We start from the raw sequence: 26,245 nt of genomic DNA on the forward strand, positions 1-26,245 counted from the left end.
TCCGCAGAAACTAAAGGGAAATACATCTTGAGCGAGATTCCATCATCCCTTATTAATAACATAATTGAGGGCTATAAATCTGTTTCTTATACAATTCATGCAATAAAATACTTAATGGATTGTGAATGACATGTTATAAAACCAGGCATTAAGTGTCGCAATTTATATTTAAATGTGCTGCAGACATAAATAAGCGCTCTATAAATAGTAGGGATCCTCACGTCAGTGGATATAGCCTTCGAGTTACTTCTAGCAGACTCGGGAACACTCGTTAGACACATTGCTGGAACCAGTTCGCCCTCGTGGTTGGAGTGAAGTGGGTTGTTTCCTTTCTCTCGAGTTTAAGGCAGTTTACAAACAGCTGTTTGTTCAAGGGCTCTCCAGAGGCAGCCAGCAAGGCTGTCATCAGGCAGGGTATAGAATGCTTCCACCAACCCTGAACCAGTGTGCCGGACACTGGTACGAGGCTCCAGCTTGGTGCAAATGAAGATATGATGGGAAGGCCAAGTAAAGTAATAATTGTGCAGGGGGAATGGCAAAGATTACTATTGCCCAGGACTCCCCGTGTGCTTCCCAAGCCCTGGGAACAGACTTTCTGCCGAGACCTGTGCTGCCTGTCACAAGCAACCTGACACAAAAACAAACAAACAAACAAAACTGCATCACCACCTCACCACCGATCAGGAGAGCCTTCAGCAGTGATCACTCAGGAGATCTTAGGTAAGCAGTGTGACTCAGCCAAGGACCCGGGGTAGATGCTCAGCTGTGAAACAGGAGCTTCAGTTTGTCACTATTTCTGTTTGGTACTGAGGCTGGCAAAATTCCCATTGTAACACAGAAACATCTCCCAGCCTGTTGTGTAGAACATCTTGTTCTTAGCGTGTGTGTGTGTGTGTGTGTGTGTGTGTGTGTGTGTGTGTGTGTGTATGAGAAAGAGAGAGATCAATTTGGTCTCCATCATTAAAAATGACTTGGCAAATCAAGTCAAATGACTGTTGGTTCCTTACATGAGATAAAAAGCAAGCACTGACTCACACATGTTCATAGCATGAGAAACGCCATTTACAAATCAGTTCTGCCATTTTAGCAACTGATAAACATTTATACACATTGCATATACATATGTAACGCGCTGCCATGACCAGGATAGTAAAGGCTGAGTCTGGGCCTGCAATCTGATTTCGTGTTATTATCACATGACAGCATCAGACAACACTACAGAATTTTTTTTATTGAAAAATAGGTTTTATTTTTATATTCTGATTATGGTTTCTTCTTCTCCAGTTCCTCCCCACTTCCCCATGCCCCCTCTTCAAACACTATGAACTGTGATACTGACCTTCTAGGCAAGATGTGCCCACGGGCAAGGTAGTGGCTAACTGTAGGACTAGAGGGTAGAGAGACACTCTAATTGTGCTCACTGCCAGCTTCGCAACAGGGACTCATGCCTTCCACTGCAAATCAGCCGAAAAATAGTGGCCAAGAATGTCTTAGGCATGGCACTGCACTTACTTTTGTTGTTTAGCTAAATTGACAGGGCTTCATTTGTTTATACCCATAGACAAATGTGACTCCAGCCTTAATCAGAGAAACTTGTTTTTGCAATGGATCGCAGTGAATGAAGAGAAACAAGAATGCTCATGATAAGAATAGCTCCTGAGTGCTTAACCCTAAACAGGACATTTATACCACCCCTTAGGCACAAGGAACATCACAGAAAATGGGGCAGAAAGAATGTGGGGGCCATAAGATAGAAAGAAAGGTTGAGCAACCCTGCCTCCTGGACATGATACAGCCATTGCAAAGAGAAACCCAGAGCACCTGCAATGTGAGGCCAGCAGAGGACTGTGCATGCCAACAGCCAATGAATGATCCCCGCTGAACTATTTGGTGGATTCAGGGAATTCATAGTTTGTTTGTTTTTTCACCTATATACCCACTGAAATGTACAATAGGATCCAGTGGATAGCTCCCAACCAGTGGTCTCACTCACAAGGGAAACTGGTTAAACTCAGTGGGCTTCAGAACAAAACAAGAAGTCATGAACATGGGGAAAGAAAGTAAATCCAAGCTGGAGAAGAAGAGAGAGGAGTTCCAGGGATCAGAATGCACTATCTACGTTATGAAATCATCGAAGAACAGGCTTGATAAGTTATTTTAAAAAAATACACTATCAAATTCCTATATTCTTTTCCTTTCAGCTAACCTATAGTTTTTTGAGCCTTTATATTAATAAAAGCATGTCAGTTAGCTGAGCCTAACGGGTCTGCGCTCAGAGAGGAGCATGGAAAACCTCCCAGCTGACAGCCGTACATCATTGCGGTTTCATTAGATCTATGGCTTCAGTTAAGAAATTCCGTGAGGAACACATATTGCCAGGCCAATTTAATCACATTTCTCATGTCTTCATTTTGTTTTCTCTTACAGTTTCCTGTCATAAGAGGAAGAGAAACAAGTATTGATTTTAAGTTATCCATTTTAAAAATAAGTTTGAGCCTCCAACAAAAAGTGGAAAACAGACAATTCCCACACTCTGCCCGCTCTATCTTCATAAGTATTCTTTCTCCACCAATTCATTTATGTTGCAAACCCCCAGTCTTGTGTCTGGCTTTCCTGAACACAGTCCAGATGTGGACTAACAGAAAGCTTTGCAGATATACCATCGAATCCAAAAGTCATGGCACCTTCTAACACTTTTTTTCTTGTACTCTGGGAGCCATTAAACTGAGTCAAAACAAAGCTTCAATATGATGTTAGTAATTATTAATGGCTGGAAAGATCGTCCTCCTCAGGTAATTTGCATATGCTTCCAAGATGCTTCTAAAGTCTAAATTTGAAATATTATTTTTAAAAAGGCTCCAATCTCAACTCTCATGGCAGATGCGCAAGGGGAATACATATGAGTGATAAGAGGTGCCCCTGTCACCTACCAATCACACAATGTAAAAAGCTTATGTTCAGAGCCTGGGCATGTCTCTCCCTGCTTGGCAGTTTGCTCCCAGATAACTGTGCTATTTGAAGGGATTCTGGCAGAATCTTGATGAACTAATCAGCCCTTTTACCTTTGGAAGCAGAGCAACTGAAAGTTAGCTGAATTTCTGAATGCTAAAAGTTGATGCTTTCTGGAGGAAAAAAAAAATGTAGTCACTCAAACAGTGAGCAAGATTTCTTTCTTACTTAAATCAGTTGAAAAAAAAGTTTTAAATTTACATACAGCCTGAGGGATTTAAATTATTAATACAAATTAATTTATTGAACATCTAAGAGCAGAAGACCTTTGTAAGTGGAGAAAGAGGGAAAATGCTGACTGATTAGCCAGGAGACCAACAAGCCTTGGAGATGGCCAAGCCTACCTAGGGAGCAGAGATAAATGGGAGCAGGAATGAGAAGGCTTATCCTTAGGCTTCTGTGCATGGTGAAAGGAGAGACCCCCCAACGTGAAGTCCCCAGTGGTAATCACATGTGAAACTGCCAAACTTCCAGGGTTACTTTGATATGAACAAGGTTAATGTGTTCCTCAAGATTAATTGTGGCTTCACCAAGAAATTTATTGAGGGTGAGGAAATCTGAAAGTGAAAGGAGGAGCAAAAGCCTTGTTAGAGATTTATCATGAGGGGGTGATGGATGAAAGCCTTCAGAAACCAATAATGGGATTTTAAAGATTCACATAGGCTGCATTAAGGGGATCTCTAGTGCTTACCTTAGAGAAAGTAGAACCGGTGGCTGGAGGGCAAGGGTGGGGAATGGGCAAGCACAGTCCGCCCGCTGCAGAAGCAGCTTCAACAAAAGCTGCAGAAGCAGCTTCAACAAAAGACGAGGCCTTGATGAAGTGACAATGGGTTGTGGCTCTAGTCCTGTTCATACTAGTGCATGGATTTGCTTTTAGACAGATCATTAAACAAGCTACAAAGGAGACAAAATAACCTTCAGAAAGACTGGTGATGAGTACAAATAAGGACTTTGTAGCTGAGCAGATCTGATCTGGGGCCTTAACTGTGCCACTCATTGGATGCACAATGTTAGGCAATTTGCCTTTATTTCTTTCTTCATAAGAACAAGAAAGCTAACCATGCTAAATGTATTTGTGTTGTAAGAAATGACATCATGGATTTTAGGCATTTTAGGTTCTTAAACTCTCAAGAAAATGTGACATCTTCCCCAGAACCATTTCCCTGCTTCTGTCAGTGTTAACAGTGAAAAAGGTGGGTACAGAAACCCAGCAAGGGGCCTGTAGCCTCAGCCTGAAGTGCCCAGTGCATCATAGGCATGTTCTGTGATACAGCTAGAAAAATATCTATGTTGCTTTCTCTCTTCTGGAAATGGGATTATCAAACAATAATCCCCTTGTCTATATCAATAGCTTATCAGTCACACATAGACTCTGAAGGTCATTACACCATTATATCATGTGGGACACATCCTTTGCTCATCTTACTTTAGAAACTCAGTACAACTTCAGACAAGCACCGGGACAACATGCTTTTAATCAATTGTATTAGCATGAATTTCTGTATCTTTCTGAGAAAGTTTCCGTAGATTCCTCATATGTGTGTAGACTCTTGTTATCCTCAGCTTCAGTGAGCAATGCACCTTAACTATGTCTGTAACTTTGCACACTAAGTATGTTTTGGAGTTATGAAGTACTTGATGTACTTATTAACTCCATCATGTCTTTCTGCCAATCACTTTTCATAGAAAACTGAGGCAAAAGTTAGCTAGGGTCAGATGAAAGGGGAGGAGGACCTCTCCTATCAGGGGACTTAGAGAGGGACAGGGAGGAGATGAGGGAGGGAAGGTGGAATTGTGAGGGAATGAGGGAGGGGGCTACAGCTGAGATACAAGGTAAATAAACTGTAATTAATATAAAAAATAAAAATTTAATTAAAAAAACTTACAATTTTGTTCAAGATGACAAAAACAAAGCTGCTATGAACATAGTTGAGCAAATGCCATTATTGAATGTTGGGGCATCTTTTGGGTATATGCCCAGGAGTGTTGTAGCTGGATGTTGAGGTAGAGCTATTCCCCATTTTCTGAGACAGCACCAGATTGATTTCCAAAGTGGTTGTACAAGTTTGAACTCCCACCAGCAGTGGAGGAGGGTTCTCCTTTCTCCACATCCTCTCCAGTATGTGTTATCACTTGAATTTTTGATCTTAGCCATTCCGATGGGTGTAAGGTGAATTCTCAGCGTTGTTTTGATTTGCATTTCCCTGATGACTAAGGATGTTGAGCATTTCTTTAAGTGTTTCTCTGCCATTCGGTATTCTCTGTTGAGAATTCTCTGTTTTGGTCTGTATACCCCATTTTTAATTGGATTACTTGGTTTGTTGATGTCTAATTTCTTGAGTACTTTATATATTCTGGGTATTAGCCCCCTATCAGATGTAGGGTTGGTGAAGATCTTTTTCCAGTCCGTAGGCTGTTGCTTTGTTTTGTTGACAGTGTCCTTTGCTTTACAGAAGATTTTCAGTTTCACAAGGTCCCATTTATTAATTGTTGATTTTAGAGCCTGAGCTGTTGGTGTTCTCTTCAGGAAATTGTCTCTTGTACCAATGAGTTCGAGTAAAAGATTGTGAGGGTTTTGTGTGTGTGTGTGTGTGTGTGTGTGTGTGTGTGTGTGTGTGTGTTCTGTTTTGTTTTGTTTTGTACTACAAGACATTGGTGTTACTTTAAATGTTGCTTCAGCAAAAACATCTGACCAATGCAACTTCAGAGAGAAAGGGTTTGTTAAAGCATAGCAGCAGGAGCATGAAGAGTAGAGTATGAAGGAGAAATCAGAGAAATGTATAACCCTGGCCTAAAAGATTGGAATGATGGGATAACTGTCATATGACCTCCAACTTAACAAATTACAACCTTCCTTAATAAGATTTTTTTTCTACAACTATAAAGAAAAATACACTGTGTCTCTCTGAGATCTCTAACTTTCAGGACCACAACAGCAGGAGTTACTGAAAGAGATTGAAAATTATAGAAAAAATTTGTCTGAGGTTTTTTTTTTTTTTTAAGTATCACAAAGCAAATTGGAAAGATGAAGTAAAGGGTGGACTTCATTAAGTCTCCTGGATCTAGATCTAGGGAAGACTAAACTCCTTGAGGATTTCAAGTATGACATTTTGTGTTATGTAAGCCAATTTATTTTGAATGTTACACAAGCTAATCGGGGTCTGGCTTTCTGTCCCAAGTACATGAAAAGGTCCTGATTACTTCAGCAATTACCACTGGCTGGGCATTAGCTGTGCCAGGCTCAGTGACAGCTAATACGATGGTCTAACACACGGATTCTCTCATTTAATCCTCATTATTTTTTTGCAAATTTGGAAGTAATGAGTATGAGGCTTACACAGCCTGGCAAGGAAAGCTGTGATTAAATTCTGAAGAATATGGTCTCTCGTACACCACCGCTTCTCAGTGCAGGCTATTGAGAGCACCTGCTGCCTCCTGGCTCAGCACACTCTACCCAGCCCCAGGCTACTGGCACCCCACTGGCTCCAAGATCAACATAATCAAAAGGATTCTGGGCCTCTTGGGGCCTAGGTATTCTCCAAAAATTGCTTCACAGAGTAAAATCAGAAAGGCAACACAATCAAAGTCCTGAGCACCCACAGCCACTATACCCCAATTTAAAGCATGTGTTTTCTATTGTTGGTGCTAAATCAGGCAAATCTTAAATTCTATGGAAATCTCAGGATTTGGTGCTTTGGCAGGGAAGACAGAAGACATCTTCTGTTTCTGATGGCTTTGCATACCTGAGAAATAGAACATCTAGAAATCAAGCTGGTACTGGACACGAAGCTTCATCCCTATTGGCTATCGTTCATAGTGCTGGATGGTGTCACACAGGCTACCCCAAGGAGAAAGTAATCATCAGTCTTATCTAGCTGTAAACTCTGCGATCTACAATAACAACTGGCCTGGTAAGGTGTTCCTACCCAGGTGGTAATGACAAAAATGTTATTGGATTAACCAACACTTTCTGCTTACACTGAAGGCCCATGCCACAAGATGGGTCCCATACCTGCCATCATTATCAGTATCAAGGACCTATATAAATAGATTGTGGGTGGAGTGGCTCACTTCTGTTACTCTGCTAACATATATTCATACATGCTATGTTATAAATATATTAAGCAGACTCCTAATGGCTCGTTCCTGTAGATTATCGCAGCTTCCAACTTTTATCAGAGAAGACTCTTTGCAGCGGTGATAAGAAAGATCCACAACTGGCCGAGGGGCAGAGACTAAAACTTCAGAATGCTCTGCCCTCAATGGGACATGTGTATCACACCCATTCTTTCCATTGCAGAAAACAGGGCCGAAAGATCCAGCTGGAGGCATTTCATGACTACAGTGAAACAGTGTTTTCCAGATACAAGGCAGTTGTTCATGTGAACCAATGGCCTGCTTAAGCACAAGACAGACAAAATCCTACTGTGGAACAGAAGGTATGTGGTCATATAGTTCCACCCCTTAACTGAGGAGTTGCTTAAAATTGATACCACTGGGAGAGGCCCTTGGTAGACCTACCTCCAGTGGATGACTACATGCCCTGTAATATATAGGCAGCACTAGTTAGGAAAGGAAAAAGCAAAATGATAAAAGAAAACTGACAAAAAGGAAAGCATTGGGGGCTGGAGCGATGGCTAGAGATTAAGAACACTCACTGTTCTTCCAAAGGTCCTGAGTTCAATTCCCAGCAACCACATGGTGGCTCATAACCATCTATAGTAAGATCTGGTGTGCAGGCAGAATGTTGTATAAATAATAAATAAATCTTTAAAAAAAAAAAGAGAATATTTCTTTAAAAAAAAAAAAGGAAAGCCTCTGCAAAAGCATTTTCAGAAAAAGAAACTCCTCCCAACTATTTTTTTTTTATCACTTCTAATGGACTAAACAATATAATTCAGAGAAAATGCATGTGTATATGCATATATTTATTATATTTCCTATTTTATATATGCACACAGCACACATAACTCTACCCACCGTGTTGCATATATAACTTAAATCATGTGACTATTTGCATATTTAAACATCTGTGCATTTAAGAAACATTTCCTAAAAGGAGCTACAAATTAGCAAAGTACAGAATGAACTGGAAACTGGCTTATCTGAAGATGAAAGCTGGCTTATATCCTGGGACCAGCTGCATGGCCGGGTCTGGCCCCGTGCTTGCTGTGCAGCCCTGGTTCTTGGGGTAATTATCCTGCCTCAGCCTCCTGAGTACTGAGATGTCTTAGATGGACCAACCGATGAAGCTTAAGCATTTTTAAGTCTAGTAATGTGGATGTCATTTTATTTTTCTCCTTGTTTGGGAGATTTTGCTTTTTTGGGATTCCGGGATGTTTGGACTAGTTTAATTTGCTTTGGATACTTCTAGGTTGTTGTTACTGTTGTATTTTGGAAGATAATTGATTTGGATGCTTTGCTTTGTTTTTGTTTTTGTTTGGTTCAGTTGGCTGTGTGAGACAGGCTCTCACCATCTTGCCCAAGCTGGCTTTGAACTCAAGACCCCCCCTGCTCAGCTTCCCAGGCACAAGTGTGCACTCTCAATGCACCTGTCATTTTAACACCACGAATCTTTTATCTGGCTTGACTACCCTTCATCAGAAGATTATACATACATTGCCATGATGGCAGGATTCGTCACTAGAATTACTGTATGCAGATATCACTTAGTGACCTGGGAAATTTTTAGAATATGTTAAATGAGAAAAGAAGAAAACAAAGCAAGTGTTGTTTGTTCTGTCATCTAAGAGTTAAGGCCCCTACTGAATACATGCGTGGCACTGAGTGTGAGGCCTTTGTTAGATCTTGTGAGAACCTCGCTCCTGGAAGGCATTGCTGTCTTTTCCAGCTTGCATAAGGTATAGACCTTCCTCCCAAACACACAGCTAATAATGCCAGAGTCAGGGCGTGGACTTGGGAGCCCAGTTTTAGAGGTAGGGCATGTTCAGAGGAATATATGTAGAAGAACAGCACCAAAAAGACTAGAAGAATTTAGGCCTATGTATGGTGAGGTTATATATTATGTGTTCCCTATATTTTTCAAAATTTTTAGAATCAATATTCATTACTAATAACCAGAAGTAACTGATTATCAGTTAAGTTCAAAATAGAGTAATTATTTTTTCTTTTTTTATTTTTTATTTTTATTAATTACACTTTATTCACTTTGTATCCCCCATATGCCCCTCCCTCCTCCCCTCCCGATCCCACCCTCCCACTCACTTCTTCACACATGCCCCTCCCCAAGTCCACTGATAGAGGAGGTCCTCCTCTCCTTCCTTCTGATCTTAGTCTATCAGATCTCATCAGGAGTGGCTGCATTGTCATCTTCTGTGGCCTGGTAAGGCTGCTCTCCCCTCAGGGGGAGGTGATCAAAGAGCAGGCCAATCAGATTACATCAGAGTCAGTCTAGAGTAATTATTTAATAAGCTTTTCAACTATGTTTGATAGCCAGTAAAATCAGTGTTCAACAATTCCTGAAAATATAAATGCTATAAAGTGTTAGTCTTCTGCAAGAGAAGATAAGACCTTTCTAAAATCACATACCATGAAATCTGGCAGCTTAGATATAGTATCTCCCACCCAGCCTGCCTGAAGATCTACAGTCCTGTTATACCAACTCACACAAAGTAAATTCTCTGGAAGGAAATGAAATTCATTGAGATTCATCCCTTGTTTCATAGCATTGAGGGAGGAAGGAAAGAATTCCTTAAGTTATATTCAAGAGCAAATAAACTGCATTCAGAGAATTAGCACACATTCATAAAATAACCATGGAAGCCTACAAAGTGTGGCTTATGAAAGATTCCCAAGTTTTTCTCAAGTTAAGAAAGAATCAAGATTAGGAACAATGGGGAGATCAAGTTCATATTCACGAGTATGCAGGAAATGGATTCAATATTTGCCAAACCTCAATCAATTACCTTTTTACGTATGAAACCATGTGTGTACGCAGTGCAGTTCTAGAAAGAACGCCAAGGGAAATTTTATCTCCATACATTTAATGGGACTAAACACAAATATGTTCTAGATTTTTGGTTTTTAAAAGAAAAATTACTGTTTCATTCTGCAAATATTGTTACTGTGTTCCTTTCTAAAAGGAATATATGAATGAAGGGGTGAAGAGATATGAAAATAAAAGTAAACCTCATGCACAATGGCAATGACATGAGTACATTTTTTCTGAGCCATGAGGCAATTTAGGCAATTCTTCACAATTCTAATTGTGAAGAAAGAATACAGCCCCTCAAGATCCTTAAGTTAAAATTAAAATTAAAGTTTTTATTCAATACAATTTTCCTTTCTTTATTTCAATATTTAAGGAATATTTATTAATAAATGCAAATTAAACTATTAAATACATCATCTTTTTCCAGTTTGGAAATGTTTAAGTGTTTCTTTCTCTTGCATAAATGAGTTAAATATTACAATCTGTGTCAACAATTAATCATGAGTAAATAACATATTTGATACACATTAATGAATATAAGGTAAGTTGAACATAAATGTTTTATCTTTTGTCCTTTCATTCCAAACTGCATAAGTAATTATGAGATTTCACAGTGAATTTTATTGTTTAAAAAAAAAAACTATAAAAACCCCTTGACACATAAAAAATCTGAAGCTGGGAAAGCAATTGGCCTATGGGCATCAAGCTAATTACTGTCAAAACGTAGGTTGCAATAGAGACATTTAATGTAAAAGGTTTTGGGTCAATTGATGAGGCATGCTTGCAAATAAACTTTCAGGGAAATTTCCAACTTACTTAAACATAATAAGTGACTTGCATATAACAACACACTGACATTTACAGCAAAATAAAACACTGTCTAACAGCAAGTTTTTCACATCATTAGTTGTAAAATACATAGTCCATACATTAATTACAGCATAAAAGACAATATTGAAAAATCTACAAGAACGCTAAAGAAACAAATGCTTGAAGGACATTAGTCAGTAGGCAACCTGATGCCTGACCAGCTAAGTTTCTTCTGCTCCAAGAAAGACTTGAAATGGGGAGGTGGGAGGCTGCCTCAGTCAGCGCAGGGCTTGTCTTCCAAATAAGAGGGCTGGGTTTGGAAGTCCACCATTGTTGTGTGTGGCAGCACATACTTGTCATCCCAGAACTGGGAGTCAGATGGCAATTCACTGATTCGGTAGTCCAGCTGAACTGTCAAACTCCAGGTTCAGGGAAGAGACCCTTCCTCAATAAGATACAACACAAAAGGGGAAGACACTCAACATCAACCTCGGGTCTCCACACAGCCACACAAACACACACAGAGAAATATACACTCAGCAGAAAAACATGTCAGTTACTGTATCAAAAATATGTTGTTGTTAAAAGGATGCATTTGGATTAGCATGATTGCTCAGTAGATAAAAGTGCCTGCTAGGAAGCCTGACTACAGGGCGTGATCCCAGGACCCACATGGTGAAAAATAAAGAACCAACTAGCATAGTCAGTCTTCTGACATCCTCATGCATGTCATAGCAAAAATGCACACACACACACACACACACACACACACACACACACACACACTGTATTTAATAAAGATTTGCTGGGCTGGAAGATGGCTCACAGCTTTAAGAGAAAGAAGGGAGAGATAGAAAGACCTGGAGGGAACAGGATCTCTAAAAGGAGACGAACAGAGCCAAAAAACTGAGCTCTGGGGTCCCTGAAGAGAATGTTACCACAACCAAGGACAATGCATGGAGAGGATCTAAAACGCAGCTCAGATGTAGCCCATAGACTCAGTCTCCAAGGGGGTTCCCCAGTAAGGGGAGCAGGGCCTCTCTCTGGCATGAACTCAGTGGCTGGCTCTTTGATTACCTTCCCATGTGAGGGAGCAGCCTTACCAGGCCACAGAGGAAGACAATGCAACCAGTCCTGATGAAACCTGATAGGATAGGGTCAGATGGAAGGGGAGGAGGATCTCCCCTATCAGTGGACTAGGGGAGGGGAATAGAAAGAGAAGAAGGAGGGAGGGTGGGATTGGGAGGAGACAAGGGAGGGGGCCACAGTCGGGATACAAATTGAATAAATTGTAATAAACAATAATATTAAAAAATAAAATAAAACATAAAAAGAGTTCTCATGGTTAAGAAAAGAGAAATGGAGAGAAATACATGAAGTTCAGTAGGGAGCTTGATGTGGAAAAGATTTGGGAGAGGGTGAGTGAGGAGAAAAACTTGATTTCAAATATGTTGTATGAAAAATTAAATTAAAGTGAAATGAAATGACTGTGTCAAAAAAATGAGTACTTGCTGTTCTTTCAAAAGACGTGGCGGCGACATTCATGGGTCTCACACCTGGAACTCTAGCTTCAGTCCCTCCCTCTCTGGCACTCACAGGCACTGCATTTATGTACATATACACGCAGAGACACACATGCGTATAATTAAAAATAAACATACATGTTTTTATTCTCTGTGTATAGGACTGAGATGGAGTTACCTAGTCTCTGTGTGGTAATATTTTTAAGTAAATTTAGGTTGATTTCGGATTCTATATATGGCTCCCATTAAATTCCCCTCTCCTGGTTTAGTGAAAACTTTCCCTGTGATATTTAAAATGGGATAGCTTATTTCTATAGGAATATGATAATGTCTGATAGAATAATTATGGGCTCACACAGTTTTTAAGAAAAATGAATCTACACAGCCACTGATAAGCATTGTCTATCCGTATTTGCTCTTAATAAGTGCTTGAATTTATATCAACTATTTCCAAACTTATATAATTCTCTTAAATTCAAAATGGAAAATTATTTTTCTACCAAGAAGGAGTGAACAGTGCTGCCGAAAACGCTTTTCGTGGAACAGGAAAGTAACTTGTCTCCATAGCTGTTGTCAGCAGCATTTCATAGAACCGTTATGTAGCTCGCTACACCATTGATCTGTTCATTCAGAAACTGTCTGGTGAGTCTTTATTATTTCACTTGGGGGACGGCAGCACAGAACCCACGGTAATAGCCCTCACAGATATGACCTTACTATGAAAGAGAAGGCATAAACAAGACAAAAACTTATACAGTGTGTGAGTAATCTGCCAAAAATGGAAAGTATAAGGCATCTGTCTCCTTACCTCCTTGGGCCATAGCGAGTCCGATAGAAACTCTGCTTGAAGAAGCCAAACCAGAAAACGCCCCAGCCTACCCCATCAATTAAACATGGTGCTCCACCCATTAACAGCACTACCCACAGTGGCACAGGGAGGCGTGCAGGCATTGTAATTATTCTGTTCCCCTAGACAGAAATGTCTCACTGCTGTAAAGGATGGATGCGATTGCTCAAGCGCATTCTTTGTGTGGCTCCTATAGAGACAGCGCTCAGGGGGTAAGAACAGCTGGATGGTTTGTGCTTAAAAACAAGCAATCAAGAAACCTGTATTGCTGGTGGGTGCAAAACACAACTGAAGAGTGATTGAGTTTGCTGAGAAAAAAAAGTGAGACAATTGGTGACCCGTGTATTTATCTCCTTTTTTGTGTGAACAACATGCTTTTTTTCCACTTTAAACCCTGGGGTCAAAAAGAACAAGACATACTGAGTCAATATGAAACAATGCACTTTCTTCAAGGAATCCACAGAAAGTTTTTGGCCCTGAACAGAATTACAATGTCCTGTGGTGTGTTTACTGCTAGGGGATTAGCAGGGACCTGCAGGATCTCAGAGATGGAGCACCTCTACCCATCTGGAGAGCACCAAGAAAGCAGTCAGCAGGCTGGAAGTGATTTGTATCCAGGTGAGAGAGAAGGAAACCCAAAGATGCAGGAGCCCTGCAGATGTGGAGAGCTGCCATTCAGGGTTGGCCTAGAGCAACTCTGACATACAGGACTGTGAACAGCCAGCCTGTGGGGATGGTGGGAAGCTCCTGGTAGCTGGACTCGTCCACAGACAGGATCTGAGGGTTTGATGTGTTTTCAGAAAAACGAACGTTTGCAGATTTACAGAGAACAGGAAACAGGCAGCAGGAGGCTCTTGCTTAAGCATGAAGAATGTGATAGAAGCCAAACCAGATAAGATGGTTATGCAGGGACACTGGCATATTTGGTCACTGACTTCTAAAGGAAAAGTAAGAAAATATAACTGTAACTGCAAATACAAATACAAAATACAAATGTAACTGCAAGATTCCCCCCTTCCATGAGGAATAAGGAACTGCCAAGCACACTCATCTTACAGAGGCTGTCCAGAGAGCCAGCTGTGTGCCATCCAGAGCAGGGGACCTGCAGACAGCAGGAAAAACAGCCTGGGAGTGTCCCTTCATCCTCATCTCTTTCACAGTTTCTAGTCTTCATTGTAGCCAAATTGTGATAATTTAATTAACATTTATTTAATAGCTTATACCAAAAAGTTCATAATAAAACCCAGTAAGACCAATGACATCTCCTCTCAGCCCTGGAAGCAAATCTAAGAAAGGTCATCTTCTTAATGTCACCCCACTTCTGGGTACACACCTCCAGAGAGCCAGTCATTTGCTGGAGAGGCACAGAATGTTTATTTTCACTTCTACACTTTCCACAATGTCCAAGTTGCCAAATCAGAATCAATATCCATTAGAAGGAGAATAGATGGAAAAAAGGGGGGGGGGTGAGATATTTACACGCAATGAATACTTTTTAGCCATGAAGAAGAACAAAATTGTGGCATTTTCAGGATGCATAGAAGTAAAGCTAGACACACGCAGACACACATTGCACGGTTTCTCTCATCTGTGGAATTCAGAGTGGAGAAAATATGTGACAATAAAAGGGACTGTTGCAGATATGAAATGGCATAAGAGGGAGGAGACAGGGATCGGCGAAATAGCATCAAAGTACTCTATTTGCATATATGAAGATGTCACAGTGAAATGCAGCGTGTTTTGTGATTAATATTCTACAGTCATATAAAAAGAAATGACTATAGCTATGCAACACTTGGCAATGACTTTTATAAACATTTTTTTTTTTTTTTTTTTTTTTTAGCATTTTAGACTCTGGCCCAGTTTTTTTTTTTTTTTTCCACTAATTTATTTACAGACTGATCAAAGCCTCCTCCCTCCTCTCCACCCAGCCCCACCCTCACTCTCCTTCCTCCCATTTCCTCTTTCCTTTCTCCTTGGAGAAGTGGAAGGTCCCCATGGGTATCAACCTACACTGGCACATCAAGTTACAGCAGAACTAAGACATCCTCTTCCTCTAGGCCAGACAGAGCAGCACAACTAACTGAAAGGGATCCGAAAGCAGGCAACAGTCAGAGACATGACCACTCCAATTGTTAGGGGACTCACATGAAGAACAAGCTTCAAATCTGTTAGGTCCAGCCCATGCATGCTCTTTGGTTGGTGTTTTAGTCTCTGTGAACCCCCTTCCTCCGAAGATAGTTTACTCTGTTGGTTTTCTCATGGTCTCCTTGACTCCTCCGGCTCCCTCAATCCTTCCTCCCAATCTTCCACAAACTCCCCAAGCTTGGCCTATTTGTACGGCTGTGGGTCTCTGCATTTGTCTCCATCCACTGCTGAACGAAGCCTCTCAGAAGACAGTTATGCTAGGCTCCTGTCTGCAAGCAGAACAAGAGTATCATTAATAGTGTCAGAGGTATCTTCAGGACTGGTTGCAAAGTCCTCCTTTGTGGTCTAGCAGGACTGCTCCTTCCTTGGGGGGTGTGGGGAGGTCAAAGAGCCTGCCATTGAGTTCCTGTCAGAGATAGTCCCTGTTCCCTTTACTATGGTGAAGATACCTGATAAAACAGGGCCAGACGAAAGGGGAGGAGGTCCTCCCCAATCAGTGGACTTGGAAAGGGGCAGGGAGAAGCTAAGGGAGGGAGGGTGGGATTAGGAGGGAATAAGGGAGCGGGATACAGCTGGGATATAGAGTTAATAAAATGTAACTAATAACAATAAATAATAATAAAAAAATAGTGTCAGAGGTTGGCTCTCTCTCCTGTGGTGAGTCTTAAATTCGCCCCAATCTCTGCTCCATCTTTATCTGTACACTTCTTGCAGGCAAGATAATTTTGAGTCTTATGAGTGGGTTGGTGTCCCCCTCCTTTCTCTGGAAGTCCCAGTAGCTACTGTAGGCGGCTACAGAACCCTGCACTTGCTATTGTGACTGGAACCTTCCTCTCCGATAGTGATTCATAAATCACACTTCCATCACAGACCACAACCCCAAGCTATTGTTTAACAAAACAGAATAGGGAGCAATGGAAACAGATACTTAGATAAAAATTTTTCTAGCTCTGCATCTGTAGCTTGTCTTTATAACTACAGTGCTTCAGATACTCAGGGTGAGGAGATGGGTATATTCATAAACAAAGATTTTTGTTGTTGTTGTTCATTGACATTGAAACAAACAGTTAACTCAGTGTATAGATACGTAGCTAATGAGTAAAATGAAATGAGAAAATAATAGTAAAGACAGCATGTTTTTTTTGTTTGATTATCATGATGAAATGTGACTATATTATTTCCAATTCCAATTTCTGTATTACATGTGGAAGAATAAATGAGATGAAATTTAAACAAATAATTGTAGATGCCACTGAAAATATCTAATACAGTCAGAAAATTTTAGAAGAAAAAATAAGAATTATTACTAATTCATCTGTGGGAATGGCAACTTTACCTACCTTCTACAGCTAATTACTTTAAATGATGTTTCAGACACCGCATTCAACTTTTGCATTGATCACAGATTTTTCAGTTAGGATGTTTCCATGGACTTTACTAAATGAAGATCGGGACATATATTGTATTTAAGCATGATTTTCAGCTGCTTTATAAGTTGAGATTCCAGAAAAAATTTCACTTGGAGGACAAAAAGTCTTCAAACAAATAGCAATAATCTTTAGAAGCAGTCTAATATACTGTATGCTGTTCCCTTGAAAATGTCTCTTTTCAGCTAATTGACATAGCCTCAGTTCCATAGTGAGATTTATTCTCTATTACTGAATCCCCAAGAAGCTCCTGAAACCAACATATCATCCTGAAAGCTGAGAAGACTTCCTGGTGCCCTAAGATGACTCCATTGAGTATGGGTTTTCCCTTTTAATAAATTTGTATTTTAGAGCTAATACTAACCTCCGCATCAATTATATAAAATCTGAAGCTTTTAATTCTAGTTGATTGGATTTTTGTGATTCATATTTCCCTACAGGCATAAGTTTAATAACTTTTCTGTTTTCTGTAACACATCACATTCACAAAGATTTAGGAGGCGGATAGTTGCTGCTTCAGTTTGCATAGCAGATTACCTAAGAAAAATACTGCTGTGAGAAGCAGCTTTCCCCTGACATTTGAAGTTCTTCATTATGGAAGACATCATTTTTGTTGAAACTAGACAGTGACTCTAGCATTTGCCTTCAGTGTAGTAGAAATGGGTCTGGATATTGAAGAATATAAGCGAGCCATCAAAGACTCCAGCTGTCTACTACTAAGAGAAAGAGAAGTTCTTTAGTGGGCTGTAGAACTGAGGAGTCAGCTTACCCTATGAATGTTGTGTGTTGTGGCAATGCTGAAGATGGCAACAGTGGCTACCCAGCATGGATGAAAGCCACCCTGACTTTAGAGCGTCTTTGAGAAATCATGTGATTAATATTTTCATGCAGTTTCTCCCGATCACAACAAACCTTAGCCTTCTTAAAACTACAAATGAAACACCAGATCGAATATAAAATAGTATCTTGCAGATAGTAAGTGACCATTGTTAGGACTGCGGTGTGTGTGTGTGTGTGTGTGTGTGTGTTTATGTGTTCATATGTGTGAACATGTGGAGGCCATAAGTTGATGTGTCCTGTCTTTTTCTGTAATTCCTGGTGTTATTTTTGAGATGGGGTCTCTCACTGACTCTAAACTCACTGCTTCTGTTGGTCAGCCTGGCCAGTGAGCTCTAGCAATCTTCTGTCCCACCTTCTAAGTACTGGGATTACAGACATGTGCCACCGGGCACCCTCATGCTTTAAGTACTTTACCCACTGAGAAATCTCCTCAATGTTTATTTATATGGCTTATTGAAACTAGTCTACGTACGATAAGTCTTTCTAAGACAGAAGCATTAGGTGTGCCTAAGGTTTGTCAGTCATTAGCACCCAGTTCTGCCTTGTTTTTCAAGACAGCCACAACCACAAATGCTGCAAGCCTGCTTCTGTATCTTTGTCAAAGGTCTGCTGTGACCTTGTTAGGTAATGCTTCAGCTCCTTCAAAAATCACAGTCTAAGACAGTCTTTTCCAGGACTCACTTTTTATTTCCTCACCCAGTCTCCTGGTAAAGTGTCTGTCACTTCCTCTTAAAGAACATTGAAGGAGAGGAATTCAGACCTCAGGTCAAGGGCAGGTGCCTTCTCTTAGCCACAAAGCCCTGCTGGGGGAAACAAAAACTCAGTCTGGGATGGACCTGTTTTTAAACAAAAGGTACCGAAGGCTTGGAGCAGCTTGGACAGAAGAAAAAGAGAACCATTCTGAGTGTGTCACATAGTAGTCTGGAGTCTATAGACTGCTGTTAGCTCCACTGGCCTCCGGGCTCTCCTGGAGACACCACCTTTGGACCCTAGTATCCTGTTTCAGGAAGCCTGTACCACTAAGTGGCTGAGAAAGTGGTGACAGCTCTCACCTCCTCTGCAATCCTAAGCAAATAGAATGTGATGCTGAGATACAGGTTTGATAAGGTACTCTTGGGAGAGACCTTGAGGGAGAAGGGAAAGGAGGACTATTCAGTACAGAAAGAAAGGGGAAACCGAGGCCATGTCTAGCGATGACCTCTGTCATTTACTAGGTAAACTCTGAAACTGGGAAACCCTCAGAGGGATTGATGACTGAAGATGGAGGGCTGCATCTGTATAGCCTCCAACAGAAATCAGCCACAGCCTGCTCATAGGAGGGAGTACATCCTTGTCACATTAGCACAGGGCAATTCCCAGAGAGATTATAGCTGGCTCTGCCAGCAGCCAGCAGAGCCTTGGGATCACTAAGGGTAACTGCATAGCTCCTTGAGAGAGGATCTGGATGGCTAGAGTAATTCATGCCATCAGTAGAAATGCTTAAGACTGATTGTCTACCATTATGTTTCACCCCCCTGCTGGATATAGTGTTGTCCAGATAATCTTCTATGTAAATAACTGGCTTGATCTTATTAACACTATAACATCTCATTTGTCCCTCTGTGTGTGCATAAAGAAACAGGTTTTTGAAAGATTCTGTCACTGTCCCAGGCTCACAGTGCCAGTTAGGACACAAAAAATGGATTGAAACTCCAAGTTTTCCAAGAGCAAAATGTGCTTTATGGCCTTCTCTATATTTTTTTTTCCTTGTATGGGAGAGGAAATGGAAATACATGATACATACATACAGGTGACATATACAAAACCCGGGGAGCTTAGTATTTGGGAATGTCATCAGATGATATTCACCCCTGTGGCCACCCACACACCCGTCAAGCCAGTGAGAAGGAAGGAGGGTGTCACGGCAGGGGAGACGCATCAGTGCCTCTGCTCCACCGTTCTCGAACTGGAGCTTGAGATGGAGGCCTGAGGCAACCGGTGCAGCTGTGGCATTACCTCAAAAAGGCCAGCATTGCTGGGCAGGGTGGCACACACCGGCAATCCCAGCACTCGGGGAGCTCTCAGGAAGACAGAGCTCTGTAAATTCGAGGTCTACAAAGTGAGTCCAGGACAGCCAAAGCTACACAGAGAAACCCTGTCCTGAAAAAAACTAAAAGAAAAAAAAAAAAAAAAGGCAGCATTTACAAGGTTCCTCTTCCTGGTTGCCCATATCACCTTTCCCCAAAACAAAACCCGAAAGCTTTCCATACATCTGTTGGAGGTCAGAAATGTGAACAAGACTGTACAGAAGTCACCTGCCTTCTCCCTCTCGCTTCTCTCATTTATCCACGACCTTTTCAGTTACTTCCCCTCCCATCTCCTCCATTCTTCCCATGTCTGCTTTAAGCATTTCTTATAGCAAAATAATTCCCATCTCTACTACACAAAGATACTTTGTGATTGTAGAGCACAGTAGAAGAGAGCTGCAGTAAAGACAAGAGGCTATTTAGTAAGAAAATCAATCACTTAAACAGACTACTTTGAGAGTGTTTTCAAGCTGTGGTGGTTGGAATGAAAATGACCCCATAGGCTCATTGGGAGGCACTATTAGAAGGTGTGACCTTGCTAGAGTAGGTGTGGTCTTGTTGGAGAATGGGTGTCACTGTGAGTACTCTTTGAGGTTCCAGAAGGTCAGTTCAGGCCCCAGTCTCACTCTCCCCTGCTGTTGCCTCCTAATCTCGATGCAGAATCCTCAGCCCCTTCTCCAGCACGAAGTCTGCCTACATGCCACCATGCTTCCCACCATGATGATAACAGACTAAACCTCTGAAACTGTAAGCCAGCCCCAATTAAATGTTTTCCTTCATAAGAGTAGCCATGGCCATGATGTCTCTTTACAGCAATGGAAACCCTAACCAAGATACAAGCCAACACATAGAATCATGCCCCCTTAGCAACCACCATGCCCTGTGCCACCATCAATTTCTATAGCAATAACTGCCAAGTCTCCAGTCCCTGACCACTGACAGCAGTTGATTGCTCAGTTTCATTTTACTCCAAAGCATAGTAGAAGCAAAAGGTTCTTTTTCTTGCACACCTCTATCAAGATAGGTGCTCATGATGAATAAATAAAATTTCCATGTGAACATAATTTCCCATCTCAGAAAAAAAAAAAAATGAGGACCCAAGGAGCATCAGAAGATTTTCTTTTCTTTGTTACCTGAAAGTTCGATCTCAATTGATAAATGTTATGAAATAGAGGAGACTGCCACCTGGAACCTACAGAGCAGTAGGCATTCAACACATGCTTGTAAGTTAGTAAAGGTCTATTGTCTACTCTATGAAGTCTTAATTCCCCTAGCCTCCCTGTAACTGCTCTGACAGCCTTTTGCAGTTCTTGTATTTTTTTCACACTGACTTTTGCTAAAGTCCATGGAATTCTCTGTCTCCTCCTGTTGCCCTATTAACAGGAACCAGACTACAGTTCATCTATGTCTTACCCACTGTCCTACATAGAACTCATTATCAGTATTTTACCAACTCTGATGCCCTATTGTTTTAGAACTGCGCGCTACTGATTACAGCACACAGAAATTGGCAAGTGTGGCAAATGCTGGTGTTGGGGAACAGCAGCCACACTTGCTCTCTTGACAAGGAAGGTGTTGGGTTCTGCGAGTGCCTGTGGCAATCATGAAAAACAGGGCAGTGCGCTCGGGCTCCTGTTGGAACTGCTGCTCTCAGTCTGTCACCTACAGGCGCTGGTCAAGCCAATCTGGAATTGCCCGGTTGATCATGTGCTTGAACTGAAAGAAAGGACTATTCATGTTCGATCCAGGACCGCAGCTGGCTGGAAATCAGGGCAGAGCAGCCAAAGCTTCTCAGGCCAGGCCTGTGTGCAGGAACTTGGCTTCCCAGGGTGAATCTGGAGACAGCTGAGCGGGTTTCATGTCATGCCTCACAGGCTAACATCCTCATGTCTTTGTCCATGCCTTTGCTGGTGAGAAATAGCAAAGGATGGTGGTTAGGGGCTGGGTCTCCTGGATCAGAATCCTGGCTCCACTCTTTCCTGATTGTGTCTGTTCAATTACATAATTGATATAAAGATTAATTATATAATAATTTAAATAAAGATAATTAGTACTTGGAATGGTATATAAGGTGGAATAGTCACCAAACCAGTATGGCTACACAGATGCCATTAGATGGCACCGCAAGGGTGCTATAATTTACACTAGGGATGCAGGTGGGCATATAGAAAGACTGAAACCAATGAATGAGATGATCTGGTTGCTTTATCGAAAGCCATTGTGGACATGGGTTGGAGAGGCGTGAGAAGTGCAAAAAGAAGTTAGGGGTAGGCAAGCCCAGAAAGACAAGGTGCTGTCTTACATAGAGCTGTGGCTTACACTACACAGACACAGCAAGCAGGAAGGGCTGTGCTGTGGGAATGAAAGGCAGGGCTGGGCTCATGAGAGAAGGGAAAGGAAATCTGCCATGATTCTAGCTTCTAGATTTGTTCACGGGAGCTCGATGACATCAGCTACTGCAATGGAGATGGCAGGAGTATTACTTGGGAAGGAAAATCAGACTCCCATCAGGGAATCATCAGTTTTGGTTTTCTCTGATAAGTCCACAAAGAGCTTTCCATAGACCATACTATGGATATCATTATTAAGTAACTATATAGACACTAATTGTGTACCATATCACAGTCATCAATACCACCAACAATCATGTTATCTGCTATGGCTTAGAATTAATATAAAAGAAGGCATAGTTCTTAAGGAACCTTCAAGTCAGAAGAAATATCAGATGAAAGTGACCAAGAAGAGCCAGGAAGAAAATAGAAAGGAAACAGGAACCATGGTGCCCCATAGCAGACAAAAGAGCAAATGTCAGACGCATCAAAGCTGATTGTGTGAGCTCCTAAGATGAGAGAAAGATGCTTATTGGGTGGGGCCTCTGAGCCTGTGACAAGAAAGCTTGATGGAGCATGTGAAACTAAAGACCAATTGGAAAAAAATTTTTGAACAAGAGTTGGTAAAGAAGGAAAAGTGAAGTGATTTAATAAAGACTTTTGATATTTTGAATGCTGAGTGTCTTCACACTGACACACTGTCCCTCTAGCTCCATCTCAGGGCACATGAAAGCTCATATGCTCTCTCCCTGGGCTTTAGTGGGAAAGATGAAACCATGGAAGTCCCCTTAATCCACCAAAATCAACCTCCCCTGCTTCTAGTTCACTAAGGGACACCTCGGCTCGTCTCTGGGACACTCTGCTCTTTGTTGTGTAAACTGAACATTTGTTTCATGTCTCACCTGTGCGCATTGTGTCTGGGTTTGGATGAGAACCTGCCCAGCATTCAGCACAAGACACCAAGCACCCAGACAAAACTCAGACGGAAGTAGGACATGGCAAGTGACAACCAGGCATCGATAATATACTACGAGAGGTGAGAAACTGTCAAAACAGGAAAAGGGAGGAATAACTGTCAGAGCAACATACCTAATAAGCAAAGGTGGGGTGGGATCCGTAAGACAAGGAAAGATGCTGGTCGTTCACAGAAAGTAGGGGAGACCCCCTGCTGTGACAAACCGAAAAGACAGGATTCCAACTTAAATATTATCTCTGGGGTGCAAAGGTGGTAACTGAATGTGTCAGTAACGGCTAACAAGACAGGGAAAGAGTTACGGTCTGTGGGGATGAGAGCTGAAAGGTGTACAGGTATGAAAAGCACACTCTGCCAGGAGCTGGGCCACGTACAGTATTCTAGCCCTAAGGGGACTCCACTCCTGGATCCTCCGGTGACTCCAGCCATTCACTTCCCATAAAAAGCAGAGACTGATTGGAAGTACCTGCCTACTCAAAAGCAGCATCTGGATTGTTTCCCAGCTTCCCAGGGCATCCTCACAAGCTACTCTTTCACCTCCATCCTAGGAAGAATGTGTTAGAAGACACTGTAGGAATTTTAGTGACACCCACAAACATCACCTGTTTTTATCTCTATTTTGTTTTGTTTCAGATTATTCTAACAGTTGTATCAATATCTAAGGATAAACTATTAGTTATTGACTCCTTATATGTTTTCCACTGGGAGTCATAAACTGCGTTCTTAAACTAGGAAAGCAATTCATAACTCCCTTGAGAACCAGCACGCTGAGTAGAAATGAATATATTTCCACAGAAATGGACTCATTACTCTGCCAGAAGGCGTAGAACTATGCGAACACTTGTTACAAAACAAAGACATCTTATAGGAACAGATCTTCTGCATTGATCTTACCCAGGAGTTCTCAACCTTCCTAATGCTGTGACCCTTTAATACAGTTTCTCATGTTGTATTTGGCACCAACTATAAAATTGTTTTTGCTGCTATTTTATAACTGTAATTTTGCTACTGTTAGGAATTGTAATGGAAAGGGGTTATGACTCACAGTATTACCTTATTTTTTTTTTTTTTTGCCCTGAAAATCTGCTTTGATGTTAAGTTTGCTAGTCTAACATTCATACAGTCTAAAATTTGGAATTTCAGGGGAATGCGATATATGTTTATATATTAACATAAAAGGATGGAAACAAAATCAAACTATTATTCCTTTTATGTCTTGAAATTCTTTTATTTTAAAAGAAGGTATAATTAATAGCAAAACAATTTTAAGACTGGTTAAAAGAACATTATTTCCCATTTTCTCTGTGTCAGGTACTCAATTTGCAGTTTCCCACACGATTGCTGTTCAAATGTGTATCATCTCCACAGATGAGAGAAATGAAGTCCAAAGCCAAAATAAACCAGAAAAATCACAAAGCACATTGCAGACCTAGGCTTTGCCCTGAAGCTTCTTTTGAAGCCTCCCAAAATAGAGGTTAAAGGGAAGGTGAATGATTCTCATTAAACTTAAAAGCTCGTAACTTAAGTGATTTTAGATGTTCGACATTTGATGATTGACAATGACAGTGCTTGCTCCTTTTAAATCACTAGCATTTGACGTGGCTAACATTCAGGTGAATGCCATAAATCTTTAACAGCAGTGATTAATCTACACTTTCTTCCTATAATCTAATCACTGTTTTCATATTCACAGAGCCAGAGAGTAAGAGCCCAGCAAAAAGCATTTGTGAATTTCAGTATCACCTAGTCAGGTTCACACTGAGAAAGCAGCAGTACCAGATATCACACATTAGAACCCCAGGGCACAGAAGTTTTAATGAGTTAGGAAGGCTTTGCTGAACTAATCAATATCTTTACGGTGAAATCAAACCATTGATACACCATTTCTTTTATGTGTTTTGTTTTTATTTTTGAGACAGGGACTCAGTATTTAGCTCAGATTGACTTTGAGTTCCCATCCTCCTGCCTCAGTCTCGCCATTGCAGGGTTTAGAAGTAAGAGCCATTATGACCAGCCACCATTATTTGAAGGAAGAAAATCCATACACCTGAACTCACACAAAAATGGCCATCACAGTCCTTCCATCTGTCTGTTCTTACAGCTTTGAGTCACTTCAGACACTGGGGATTAACAGTGAAGGTATTCATGATTCTCATTCACAGTAAACATGGTAGTTGCAGTTGTGATTGTGATTGGTGGGGTTTGTTGCCGGCATGAGATCAAAAATATGCTTCCCGGGGTACACCTCTGTGACATGTTTTATGAGTCGCAGCTAACAATCCACAGTGCAGAGAGACATGGGCCAAGAGTCAAATGAGATAATGATTTGTTTTGTTAACTCTTCCTTGACAAGTCTATATGTACGTATTCACACTGACTTCCTCCCCACACCTTCTCTTACCTCCTTCCATCTATATCAAATGACCCTCTTCATACAAGTTTTTTCCCAGGTTCATGACCCTGGGCGTTGTTTGTGACTGATTTAGTTTAGCCAGGTTCATCTGCATGACAGTTAGATTGGAACTATCCATTGGAGCCTTTTGGTGTCATCAGTGGGTACAACTGAAGGCAATGACTTCCATCTGTTGATGGGAAGGGGTAGTTGGGCACTAAGGGTCAGAGCCTCTACTCCTGAGACCACTGACAGGCCAATTCTTATGCAGACTCAGTAGCTACTGTGAGTTCATGATTACAACAGTTATGTCTTGCTCTAAAGATGGCATCTCTTCATCTTCCTCCATAGCTACCATTCTTAATTCTAAAACAATAAAGCAGTATAGAAACATGAGGTGTGGTGGATTGCTGCTGGTAATGATGAAGGACAATAAGCAGTTCGAATACAAGATAGAATTTTTCGAAAATTGACTGTTCTATAACCCAAACTAAGAGGGCACCTTCTAGTATCACATCTGCAACGGTTACAGTTAGTTGTCAACAGTGCTGAACTGAAAGAGATTTGGTTAACAGGCAAATCACATCTAGTTATGATCTGAGGGGAAGAGAATGAGCTCAGAGAGAATTACTTCTCTCCATTAATTAGCTAAAGTATTGCATTTGTGACATATTTAAGTCATCTCCTAGGCCAGAAGGGCTTTCCTGATATACAATAATATACACAACATATTTCACTGAAAGAAATTCTGTGATGAGGATCTTGCATTACTCTGATGAGATTCCCTTCTCCTTTACATAAGTTCTGTGACACAATTCTATCTCACACCTAAAAATCAGAATTTGAAACAAAGACAATGCAATTAGCACTTACTCTAGCAAAAAATAAAATAAAATAAAATAAAATAAAATAAAATAAAATAAAATAA

This window comes from Psammomys obesus, unplaced genomic scaffold, assembly GCF_907164565.1.
Source record: "Psammomys obesus unplaced genomic scaffold, mPsaObe1.curated_primary_1811, whole genome shotgun sequence".
NCBI classification, from domain to species: domain Eukaryota; kingdom Metazoa; phylum Chordata; class Mammalia; order Rodentia; family Muridae; genus Psammomys; species Psammomys obesus.